This window comes from Hyperolius riggenbachi, chromosome 3, assembly GCF_040937935.1.
Source record: "Hyperolius riggenbachi isolate aHypRig1 chromosome 3, aHypRig1.pri, whole genome shotgun sequence".
Classification (NCBI taxonomy): domain Eukaryota; kingdom Metazoa; phylum Chordata; class Amphibia; order Anura; family Hyperoliidae; genus Hyperolius; species Hyperolius riggenbachi.
The window spans coordinates 301594353-301607517 of record NC_090648.1 but is presented as its reverse complement, the minus strand read 5'-3'; the positions used below and the strand labels follow the sequence as shown (position 1 = coordinate 301607517).

The 13165-nt window shown below is 42.5% G+C and overlaps 2 long non-coding RNA genes across 5 annotated transcripts in view; one reads left to right on the top strand and one right to left on the bottom strand.

The window, feature by feature from the left end:
- Positions 1-13165, top strand: part of LOC137561444 (uncharacterized) — a 411299-nt gene that overhangs the window by 103785 nt on the left and 294349 nt on the right. The window contains exons 4-6 of one of the 4 annotated variants that reach the window (XR_011030014.1): positions 3130-3182; positions 3399-3422; positions 11936-12042. This is a non-coding gene — a long non-coding RNA (uncharacterized lncRNA). Of the gene's footprint in view, positions 1-3129; positions 3183-3395; positions 3423-6809; positions 6985-11935; positions 12043-13165 lie in introns of those variants that run through there. The other 3 variants (XR_011030015.1, XR_011030016.1, XR_011030017.1) reach the window with 3 other exon arrangements.
- The window catches only part of LOC137561445 (uncharacterized), a 186876-nt gene that overhangs the window by 30434 nt on the left and 143277 nt on the right, over positions 1-13165 (bottom strand). The gene's annotated exons all lie outside the window — the stretch shown is intronic.

Sequence of the window (13165 nt, the reverse complement as noted above, 5' to 3'; positions counted from 1 at the left end):
TGCCACTTTGCAGGTGCAGTGCAACTTGCACCTGCACAGTAGAACAGACCCACTCAAGCTTGGTTGGAAAAAGCTTAGCTCAATCGGGGCCATGCTACTGTGCAGGCGCAAGATGTCAACAAGGGCTTGTTGATGGTTATCAGGAGGACACAGCATTGGAACAGCCAGGTAGAGGAGTTTAGGAAAGCCTCTGGATAATCCAGAGGCTTCTCTCTATTATGATGAGTAACCATTTGGGGCCTTTTTTTCACTACAGGTACACTTTAAGCAGGTAGAAAAACCAACTAACTACTTAACACTATGCATAAAATTTGGTGCCTAGTTCAATCTGGAGACTTCCACAAATGACGGCTCATCCTGCTACTGCTGCTACTCATTCATCCTCGCCTGTATGCTGGCGGTGCCCCTGTTCTTTTCTAAAAGGAATCCATCCAAAAGGAATTGCTTCCTACCATACACTGCACATCAATTTCCAAAAGATTCCAGCAGGGAATCTAGTGAAACACAGTCGAACTATAAATCTGTTATAAAGGACCCCTGGGTAGCCTTGGTACATTTTAGATTGGAATCTTTGATTTCTCACCAATGGGCATTGGCGCATTTTATTTTTGTTGCTGCCAAATAGACAGTCGTATGTGCATGGCGAACCCAATTTTTCTCTTTTCAAGAAATGAAGGTGTAGGGTGACTGCATTTATGGTGCAGGAACAGATGGCAGCTTCTCTAGATGATAGTTGATACATTTCATAAAATCTGGGATCCCTGGAGCGCGTTTGTGGGTACCGTAACCTCATAGGGTGTTGTGAATGTTTTTTGGGGACAATCCCTGGTGATACTTGGACATTTTTGCTCCAGTCCTCTCTCTCTTTTTCTTTTCTTCTTCTATCTTTCTTTTCATTCCTTTTTTTTCTTTTCTCTCAGCTGCTGTGTATTTCCACATACATGCTTTTCCCTTTTTTTTTTCTACTCTGTTCTTAGGTCTACGGACCTCAGATTGTCTCCAGTTGAGACCTTGTGCTAGGTTTTGGGCCTCATGCAATTTTATGTTATTTTTGGTGAGAAGCTTCTAGTGAGTATAATGGGGTCCTCTTGTTTATTTGTATGTACTCTAGGGCACAAGTGTCTCGACTTGCACATTTATATGTTATGTAAAATTTTGAAAACCTTTAGGCCTTGTTCACATTGCGTTCGGGTGGGATTCACCGGTTCTGCGGTGGGATTTTTCTCAGCATTTTTTTTAAAGTGTTTTCTGGCGATGTTCTGTGCATTTGCTTGTTTTTGTGGGCGTTTTTGTAAGCGCTTTTTCAGATCGCTTCCGTCTTTTGATCCAGAAAAAAATCCGGAAACAATACAATGTACAATGTTTAAATAATACAATATTTTAAAAAAATGCTCATGAAATCGCTTGCCAAAGTGATTTTGTGAGCGTTTTGCGTTTTACCTATACCTTCCATTGAGGCAAATCGCCTCAAAAATGGCCCAAGCACGCTATAGGCCATTGATCTGCCAATCCTCTTGCCCCGACCCCAATTGTTTTAAATTTTCCATTTTTATCCAATCGATTCTTTCAATCCATTTTTGTTTTAAGTGGGTCAAAAATCAATCTGACATTTTGGGGAATTGATTCCCAGCAGAATATAATCTGCATATCCATGTGTATGGCCACTTTTAAGCTGTGTACACACATGAGATCAAAATTAAAGGTGTGTGCCGGGCTTTAGAAAGTCTGGTACACACACACGCACACGCACTTTTGATTAGTCAACCATTGGCCAGTTTTACCCCTTCCCTGTAAAATGAGGGCTTAGCTAAACAATCTCTTCATAGTTTTCCAAATCTGTTATCCCTCATATTACATGAAGCTAAGATTGGCCAGTGATTGGACAATCAAAATTGGATGTGTGTATGCACCTTTAGGGTATAAGTCAACAATGGAAGGCTTCTAAATGGCAGTTGTCAGAGGATAATTCCAGCATCTAATATGAACAGTTGATTTCACACGATACTATTAGATTTTAGTGTGTCTGCAAAGAAAGCTGTAGGGCTGCTTTACAGTATGTTCTGAGAGCTACATTTTTATTCTGCTACTGCACTGTTTCTCATTTCTAAAAGCAATCTGACAGGGTTACAAACAATACACAAGCCAAAGGCTGAGGTATATAGGAAATATATTGTAGAAGAGACCCATAAGACATAATTACGAAAGAGGTTGATTTTCATCCTTTTACAGAAGTGTCTTTTTATCTAAGAACGTTCTAACCTTGATTCATTTACCTTCTATGCCAGCAGTTATTTGGCTGGTCTACTAATTGGAGACATCTGCAGCCCTTTTTAGTTCATATGTGGGGATGAGTGACTAATTAGGCTGTTTGAGTCTGTCAAGCAATTTTTTTAGATTTTTATGATTGCCAATTAAATGTAATCAAAACATGCCCAGATATATAAACAAAATGAAAACACCGATCTATATTCTGTTTGTTATTCTTGAATACGTAAACCAAATTCTGATTAATCACTATTAAAAACTAGTCTTATATTTCTTTAAAGCGGTATTGTCACCATAAAAATCAAATTTCAACAGCAACTGGTCTGAGTGCATTAAGTGATAAAGATGCTAATCCTGCATTCAAAACTTGCAAAACTTTTTCTGCTGTTATGGTTTGTAGTTATCACATACTTTAGGAGCACTGGCCCTAGTGCCAAAGAGTTGAATGCTGGGAGTTCTTTTTATCTATAATATATTCCTCCTCTTCCATTTATTTCCCTGCCTAGCTGCTTATCAGAAAAAAACCCTCTGAATACTTGTGTTTACAAGCAAGGCTGAGGTGACTCAGTGATTGGAGGATAAGACAGAGCAGTTCCTAGTATACACCTCAGTGGGAGTGTCTGAAGACTCTGGGAGGAGGGCAGCTAATGAATACACAGTGAGCAAGAGAAGGGGGGGGGGGGGGGAAACAAGAGTCAGGGAGGATATGATGTCAGCATTAGCTTGGCAAGATGACCACTGCCTAGAATAGGATTTTCTGCTTTTCCTTTTTTCACAGGAATCATTACGTGGATAGCACAATACATCTGTTATGTAAGTAGGAATAGTATTTATCTACTTATATATGTGTTTTTTTATTTCTAGGTTAGCATGGGTGTCGCTTGTTCTTTAAGAATAGTATTGACTAAGGATGTCAGGTAAATTTTTGTTTCTTGTATACATATTTTTGAGGCATTAGAAATGCCATTTGAAGTTTCATGTGCATATCTAGAGTTTACAGTTATTTACATGCTTATGAAAATTTAATCCTAAAATAAAATTTGAGTTGTCTGATTACAAGCTGCATAAATTTGCATATGGAATTTGCATGATCTTGCATCAATAATTTGGATTTCCTTGATCATCCCCAGCAGAATCAGAATTCACACCAAAACCAGGTAAATATTATCTTCTGCCCCATTTTCAGAGTGGATATATTTCTAAAACTTGGAATCCTTTTTACACTGCAACTTGGCTAAGATGCTGCTTTTATTAGGGTAGGAACACACTAGGCAGAAACGCTAGCGCTGTGGAAAACGCACATCATGCAAGTCAATGGGCTGCATGAAAAAATGCATATGTTTGCATTCTGCAATGTGCATTTTTAAAAACACTGGTCTAGCTGCATATTTTTCCAAAACACATCTAAAACGCACATAATGAAAATCAATGGTGACGCAGAGGTATTGCGTTTTTAGTGCATTTTTTATTCATTTTTTTTAACCACTTGAGGACTGTAGTGTTAAACCCCCATAAACACCAGGCTATTTTTTCCTAAATAGGCCACTGCAGCTTTAAAGAAAACCAAAGCACCCTAATGTATTTTACTACATTTATCAGTGGGAACATGACAGTAAACATCTTCTTTGCTTTTAAGGTAGCCATACACTGGTCGATTTACCATTAGATCGACCAGCTGACAGATCCCTATCTGATCGAATCTGATCAGAGAGGGATCGTATGGCTGCCTTTACTGCAAACAGATTGTGAATCGATTTCAGCCTGAAACCGATCACAATCTGTGGAGCCGCCGCTGCCGCCTGTGTCCCCCCCCCCCCCCGCGCATACATTACCTGACGCTGGCTCCCGGGCATCTTCTCCGCATCTTCTCCACGCTGCACCCGCTCCATCCCGGCGCTTCCTGTGTCACTCCGTGACCAGGAAGTTCAAATAGAGCGTACTCTATTTGAAATTCCTGGTCACTGCAGTGACAGGAAGCGCCGGGATGGAGCGGGTGCAGCGCGGAGAAGATGCGGAGAAGACGCCCGGGAGCCAGCATCAGGTAATGTATACCTGATCGGATCGGCCGCCGCTAGCGACGCGCTCCCTAATTTCCCACACGGCGCGATCGACGGACCGATCCCACTTCGGGAGGAAATCGTATCGGCGGGTGCGTTTAGTGTGAACGATTGGCAGCAGATTAGATCCCAGGATTGAATCTGCTGTCGAAACGGCTGCGAATCGGGCCAGTGTATGGCCACCTTTAGTTTCATTCTTATCTGTTTAATTAGTCTGTTATCAGCTGTGATAAGAATCCCGGACTGAGCCTTCAGTCTAGGTTTGACCTGGAATCATCATAGCTGAGTCACTCTTCTGTGGAGTCTTTTCAAGCCCAAGCCTGCCACCTCCTGGCTCAGCTTTCCTGCTTTGCATACTGAGAGCTCTGATGACATGGGAGGGGCTGCTGCTGCTGAGAGAGAATCTCTGAAACAGAGAAGTGTGGCTGCAATATGATCTGTGTGCGTTCTGCATAGATAATGATGATGACTGCAGATACATTCCTATGAGAGACACTTCCTACAGGCAGTTGCACGTCATACCAAAATGAAAGCACACAGATGAAAGGCTGCAGCAGCCTTTCTCATATAGCCTAGACAGCAGCCTAGTCTCATATAGCCTAGACAGCAGCCTAGTCTCATATAGCCTAGACAGCACATCCAGAACAACTCATAACCCGGAAGCAGAAGGGATATGAGCCGGCAGCCATATTGGATTTTTCCTGGAGCAATAATGAATAAAAAATACTAAAAAAGGCACACCAGAGCGGCGAAATTATCAGGTAGAGCATTTATTCTTTACAAGCTATGGACTGATATGTTTATTTTGTGTGAAACGTTCCTCTCTGGTTCCCTTTAAGGCCTCTCTGCAGGGCCGTACATGTACGCACACAAGTGATCCCCCCCCTTTTCTCCCCACCAACAGAGCTCTTAGTTGGGGTCTGATCGCTCCCCAGATGTTTGTTTGTTTTTAATAAACATTTGTTTTATTTTCTAATATTTTTTACTATTTTTTTTATTTTACAATCCCCCTCCCGCCCTCCGCCCCCCCCCCCCCCCGCCAGCCAATCAGCGTGATTAGCTGTCATTGGCTTCAGCCTATGACAGCCGATCATGTCCCTGCCTACAGAGGGGACAGCCGTGTCACACGGCTGTCCCCAGTACAGCGCTGCCTTAGATCGCAGTGCTGTACAGGGTTATTAGATGGCGATCGCCGCTGGGAGACTGATGACGGAGAAGAGCTCCGTCATTCAAGCAGGGATGTGCACGCAATCCTCTGCAAACTCCATCCCCAGGACTGCATGCCAATTGGCATTAGGTGGTCCTGGGGATGCTGCCATGTCCACGCCAATTGGCGTGGAGCGGTCTTTAACCACCCTGGCGTTCTGATTAAATCGCCAGGGTGGCTGCGGGAGGGTTTTTTTTAAATTAAAAAAAAACTATTTCATGCAGCCAACTGAAAGTTGGCTGCATGAAAGCCCACTAGAGGGCGCTCCGGAGGCGATCTTCCGATCGCCTCCGGCGCCCAGAATAAACAAGGAAGGCCGCAATGAGCGGCCTTCCTTGTTTTGCTTATATCGTCGCCATAGCGACGAGCGGAGTGACGTCATCGACGTCAGCCGACGTCCTGACGTCAGCCGCCTCCGATCCAGCCCTTAGCGCTGGCCGGAACTTTTTGTTCCGGCTACGCTGGGCTCAGGCGGCTGGGGGGACCCTCTTTCGCCGCTGCTCGCGGCGAATCGCCGCAGAGCGGCGGCGATCAGGCAGCACACGCAGCTGGCAAAGTGCCGGCTGCGTGTGCTGCTTTTTATTTCATTAAAATCGGCCCAGCAGGGCCTGAGCGGCAGCCGCTGGCGGTGTTGGACGAGCTGAGCTCGTCCAGACCGCTCAGCTGGTTAAGTGGTTAAACCAAGTTTGATGATGTGTTTCCTCTTCCTGTTAGCTTCCTAGTGATTTGCATAAAATGCATAAAAAAAGAATGCTAAATGCACATGTGATTTATACACAGTATGTGAACCGCAAACGCATTAAAACGTACTCAAAATGCAAGAAAAACGCATGTGCGAGAAAAAAACGCAAAAGAAAAACACACAGAAAATGCACTAAAAATGCACAAAGCATATGCAGCAAAACACTACCTTTCCCACACTGTGTGTGTTCCTACCCCAAACCACTGAACAAAGGTCAGGTGCAGGAATACCTCTCTCTGTATACAATCATTAAGGTGCCTTCACACTATGTATATTGCTATATGGTGTTACTGTGTGTGAACACACTATCTATAGAATTGTATGGATTTTAAACAAAGGTTTTTGTTTTTGACTTTTTTTTTCATCCAAGATTTCCTTTGTAGAATAGTGCTATGATTTACAATTGCAAGTTACTGATGTTTCAAAAGTATATTGTGGAGAAATCCATAAATCTTTTTTTTTATTGGATCTCAAAATCATTTAATCATGTTGCTTCTTCTTTTATAAAATTGTTGTGTCTCTGGTGCTTTATACCTAGAGTCGTTGTCTGCATCCATCAAGCCCTGCACTGCCTACAGTTCCATATCAACATTCTGTTATTGTTGTATAAATCTCTGTGGCCACACACCATACAATTTTTTAAATATCTGTTCAATTTAAGAATTGCAATCAATTTTTCTGACTGATTGTAACATTTCAAAAATATCACCAATGTACCACACACCTATGTTAAATTTTTCCCCCAATTATGATAAAAATGATTGGAAACTCTAACAAAATTGCTAGGGTGTGTATATTAATAAATTGACAATCCAACACACACCATACAATCTTTAGAAAGATTGAAGAAAAATATCTGGCAGTCCGGATCAATTAAAATCGTAGAAAACGGGAAATCCGATCGGATTTTTCAATCGAATGAAAAAAAGCTTTCGATTTTTTCGGGAGATACAATCGTTTTTATCGAATTACTGTAAAATCGGATCATTTTATTGTATCGTGTGTGGCCACCTTAAACAAATACTGTTTAAACTCATTGGTTACAGTAACAGTCATTTTGATACTACTAAAAATACATAGTGAAATATATACTGTAGATTTGATTGAATTGTAAAATTTATGTCCATTGTCTCGAAGAATAGGAACAATATTTCAAGTTACATTAATTGGTGAGCCTTCATTGTAATGATTACATTGTACTGACTGAATTATGAATTATCAAGATACTGACCGGGAACTATTGTTGCAATAAATTGATTTTGTTGGATTAAAGGACTTTCGTGGCTCATATTGAACTATTAAATGCAATATTTTTTAGTATTTGCTGCATAGCAGATTTTTTTAAAGGACGATTTATTCTAAGAAGTACTTCAAGAAGTTTTAATTTTGATTGACCTACTATTCCTGCAGGAGTGACCTAAGTGCTTTGAACTTACTGACCATCTGTACCGATCGGTGTCAGCACACAGAGAGTATCTGATTATTGATGATCTGCAGTATCACCAACAATACAGATGTATACCTGATTATGGATGATCTGCAGAATCACCAATAATACAAGTATGACTAACCTCTGGACACCTAATGAAGTGTAAGTGCTTGGTGCAACTGTAAGGCTATCTCCCGTGGAGCGAGAGACACAGATACTACTACAGCCAGTGACCACTATCTCTTTAAGAGGAGGAGCTAGAGATAATCTTGCAGCCAGTGATTCCCTGATGGACTGGAAATCAGACTGTACTGCAGCCAAGGATTCCCAGATGGATTGGGAATCAGACTGTACTGCACCCGGTGGACTCCTATGGGGTAGAGGCCACTGGCTGAACTGCAGGAAGGACTCTCTAAAGGAGCAGGAGGTCCTTGTAGCTAACTGACACCTGGTGGACTAGTGTCACGGGTAGTACAGACAGACTGATCACTCGAGGGATGAGTGACAGTCAGAAGGGTCAGACAGGCCAGGTCGGCAACACACGAGCAGACAAGGTACAGAGACAGAAGGCTGATTCGGTAACCGGGTACAGGCAAGGTTGGCAACTGGTAGACAGATAGGCAGAGGTATCGAATCAGAAAGCAAGAGAGAGGTCAACAGAGCCAAAGGTCATAACAGATATCAAGCACAATACTAGTCTGAGGTGTGAGGTCCTTGGTCTCGACACCCGGGAACTAGTCTAAAGAATAACACAGTATCCTATGCTTGGGTGTGAGGTCCTTGGTCTCAACCAGAGCCGGGACAAGGTCCTCCAGCACCCAAGGCTGAGACACCAAAGTGCGCCCCCCCATCCCTCCCACCCCAGCCGTTACACACTGATTGCTATTAGACTAAGAGGGCCACAGGGCCCACAACCTTCCCAACACCTTAATATCTAGTTATCTGGCTTGCAGTCACTGCCATGCATCCCCTTTTCTTATTTATTTCTGCTTCATACACAATTAGGAATGACAGCTGAATGAATTGTGCGCCCCCTCCTACACTGCGCCCTGAGGCTGGAGCCTCTCCAGCCTATGCCTCGGCCCGGCCCTGGTCTCAACACCCAGGAACTGGTCTAAAGTATAACACAGTAATGACACAGTAATCCTATGCTTGGGTGTGAGGTCCTTGGTCTCAACACCCTGGAACTGGTCTAAAGTATAACACAGTAATAACACAGTAATCCTATGCTTGGGTGTGAGGTCCTTGGTCTCAACACCCTGGAACTGATCTAAAGTATAACACAGTGATGACAAAGTAAACATCAAGAGCGGAATCTGGCTAAGTGTGAATTCCCAGTTCCAACTGGTTCTAACACACTGTAGGATCTGACTGAGGTCTGAGTGCTCACACGTAAATATTCGCAACGGCAGACAACCAGCAACTGACAAGCAAGATCTATATATACTACAGCGCTCCGCAGTGCCGCCCCCAGCCACTCAGCCAATCAGGAGTACCGCTGGGATCAGCTGATCGTCCTGATCAGCTGATACCTCTCCTGCTGGCATAAAGGTCCTGTCTTCTGGCATGCGCACGCGCGTAGCTCTCCATCTGTGTGCACTAGAAGGCTCAGGCAAACCAGATACATGTTACTGTGCGGAAACCGCCGGTCTGAACGCGGAGACAGCCGCCCCACCGCCAGAACACGCGGCGGCATCTCCGCTATTCATTACAGCATCAATTGATTGAGGCAATATCTCATGATGTGTGGGATACATAGTGTGGATTGATGCCGAAGTGATTGGATTGGTTTGAACCTGGGCTATGAGTGCATTGAGTAGTTAATTGATTGAATTTTTCATGATTTTACTATGCAATATGAAAGCTTTAATTAGCTGAGAGCACAGGATTCTCATTAAATGAAATGTATTTTCTTTGTGAAATGTTGTATTTAAAAGCACCAAATTAACTTTCTCTGATTTATGTAAATGAGTTCCTTTTTATTCATTCTACTGATTTTCAAGGCATAATAAATCCTTGTACAACAAGAGTTTCCTGTTTAATTCCTTGCTAGCAGAAAAGGATCTTGTTATATTTATCTCCGTTTGAGCCAAAAAAAATTATATATTCATTAATATATACATATTTTGAACTCCTTGAAAACTGGAATATCTTATCAAGGTATCTCTCTGATACAATTTTTTTTTATCCAATCTTACCATTTCTATGTAATATAAGAGAACTGCCTAAATTATCCTTTCAGTATGTGCACTTAATTTACCCTTATACTACATAGAAATGGTAAGATTGCATGAAAAAAATTGTACCATGTATGGGCACCATAAGGGCTCTTTCAGATAAGTGGCTATCCGCCAAATGCCGGGGTCAAGCACCCTTCTGTTGCAAAACAATGCAGCCAAATGGAAGCATTCATACCACATGTGTGTCAATGGTTGACACACAGTGCAGTTACCACACAGTAAAACAAAAAACCTGCGTATAGCGTCCAGGGCCAGCTACCTCTGACTTGGATGCACATGCAGTGGTCACTGCAAGTGCTGAATGTTTGCAGCCGGCTGCAAGCACCCTGCACAGAAACAGGAGAGGTTGACAAGCAGTAAAGTGTGCTTCATGTAAAAGAGTAATTCGCCTAGGGCTCACAATGTAATGTTGCATTCCCAGTAAAGCTCTAATGCAACAGAATTTACTGCATGTTATCTGACCATTGCATTCTTTGGATAGTTGTGTGGATGGATGATAAGTGTGCAGTATGCTGCGTGCAGGTCCTGAAAAGCCCCTGGTTGCTGCTGGCTGAAGGTCACAAGGGAAACTCTTGTTTTTATTCAGCTTTGTGACATGAGCAGTATACAGTAAGTCTACTGCTAGAGTCCTATAGATGCTGCTTCACCGTAAAGACAGAATAGTAACATATGATGAAAGATAGTTGCAGTGGTGCTTCTTTGGGAGCTGTAGGCTATACTTCTATAGTCTATATTATTTCTTTAGGCAATTTGATTCCCCCCCACCTTCCCTGTGGAGGAGTGAACTGAACTAAAGTCTGTCAGCAAAGGCATTTTATGATAGAAAGATAATCACATTAATTGTTCCAAGAGGCAGTTTTTTGTAGCAATGAATTATATTAAAGGGGCACTACAGCGAAAAACTGTACAATTTAAAATATGTGCAAACATAAACAAATAAAAAGTAAAAATTTTTCAGAGTAAAATGAGCCATAAATTGCTTCTCTCCTATGTTGCTGTCACTTACAGTAGATAGTAAAAATCAGACAGACACACAGAAGTGAAAGGTTTTGGACTTGTCCATCTCTTCAAAGGGGATTTTCAGCAAGGCTTTTATTCTTTATAAAGATATTCCCTGACAGTGGCATAGCTAGAGATTATAGGGCCCCATAGCAAAACATTCATGTGGCCCTTGGATGTAGGCCCTCTTTAGCTATGCCCCCTGCTTCATCCTATGGGTATGAGTTAATTGGCAATTTACATTCTTGTGCAATATGCACTGCATATAGTCCATGGGCACTGAGAGGGTGGAGGAACACAAGAAAGATAATAATGAATACATCAAGTATCACTTGAGCCCCCTCTGCTCCAGGGCCCCATAGCCGCTGCTATAGCTGCTATGGCTATTGCTACACCTCTGTTCCCTGAAGAGGATTTAAACAATGATGCTGGACAGCTTCCCTGCTCGCTACAACGTTTTTTGGCAGTTGAACAGAGCAACTGTCATTCACGAAGTGCTTTTGAAAATAAATAAATCCCTGAGAATCCCCTATAAAGAGATGGACTAGTCCAAAACCTGTCACTTCTGTCAGATTTCTACTACCTACTGTAAGTGACAACATCATAGGAGAAAAGTAATTTGTGGCTCATTTTACTCTGGAAAAAATGTACTTCTTATTTGTATGTGTTTGCACATATTTTAAATTTTACAGGTTTTCGCTGCAGTGCCCCTTTAAGCATTTTTTTAAATTATTATTTTCTTTGTGATTATTATTAGTGATCCTTTTAGAAGTCGAAAAATAACCCCCCTGTGCTTCCCATACAGTGCATATATAACAGCCATGATGTATTCACAAGCGTGTGAGTTCTTCACTGCAGGATTCAGGCATATGAATGATTTTTCAAGTTTATTCCCATTGCAAGATAAAGAAAATGCAAACGCATTCATCCCCATTGTCAAATCTCAGTAACTCTTGCTCATGTTACAGAACATTCCTGTTGTTCTTCTTCTTGCAGGTCCTGATAGTGACAAGTTCCTGATTGATAATGTAACTGGATCCATATCCCTAGTTCACACCTTGGAGAGCAAACTTGCCCCAACCACATTTAATCTGAAAGTTATGGTGAGCCAGTTGTCTTGCATTAATCATGGAGCAGGATATAAAATGTAAAGTTAAAACAGCAGTTGCATGGTCTTTCATGAAATTTCCTTAGTTTCTTCAAAAGAGCAAAGTATGGCGTTTCTTTCCATCGTCACCTTATTCATTATGTAGGCGTAGTACTAAACAATATTATTAACCAGTAAAATGTAAATATTACAAAGTAAAATGTGATATTTGTTTGGCGCTCCACCTGCTGGTTTTACACTGTGTTGGGCGAACATCTAGATGTTCGGGTTCGGGCCGAACAGGCCGAACATGGCCGCGATGTTCGGGTGTTCGACCCGAACTCTGAACATAATGGAAGTCAATGGGGACCCGAACTTTTGTGCTTTGTAAAGCCTCCTTACATGCTACATACCCCAAATTTACAGGGTATGTGCACCTTGGGAGTGGGTACAAGAGGAAACATTTTTTTAGCAAAAAGAGCTTATAGTTTTTGAGAAAATCGATTTTAAAGTTTCAAAGGGAAAACTGTCTTTTAAATGCGGGAAATGTCTGTTTTCTTTGCACAGGTAACATGCTTTTTGTCGGCATGCAGTCATAAATGTAATACATATAAGAGGTTCCAGGAAAAGGGACCGGTAACGCTAACCCAGCAGCAGCACATGTGATGGAACAGGAGGAGGGTGGCGCAGGAGGAGAAGGCCACGCTTTGTGAGACACAACAACCCAGGCCTTGCATGAGGACAAGAAGCGTGCGGATAGCATGCTTTGTACCGCCATGCAGTCATAAATGTAATAAAGATAAGTGGTTCAATAAACAGGGACCACGCGGCAACGCTAACCGAGCAGCAGCAGACGTGATGGAACAGGAGGAGGCGCAGGAGGAGAAGGCCACGCTTTGTGAGACACAACAACCCAGGCCTTGCATGAGGACAAGAAGCGTGCGGATAGCATGCTTTGTACCGCCATGCAGTCATAAATGTAATAAAGATAAGTGGTTCAATAAACAGGGACCACGCGGCAACACTAACCCAGCAGCAGCAGACGTGATGGAACAGGAGGAGGCGCAGGAGGAGAAGGCCACGCTTTGTGAGACACAACAACCCAGGCCTTGCATGAGGTACCGCCATGCAGTCATAAA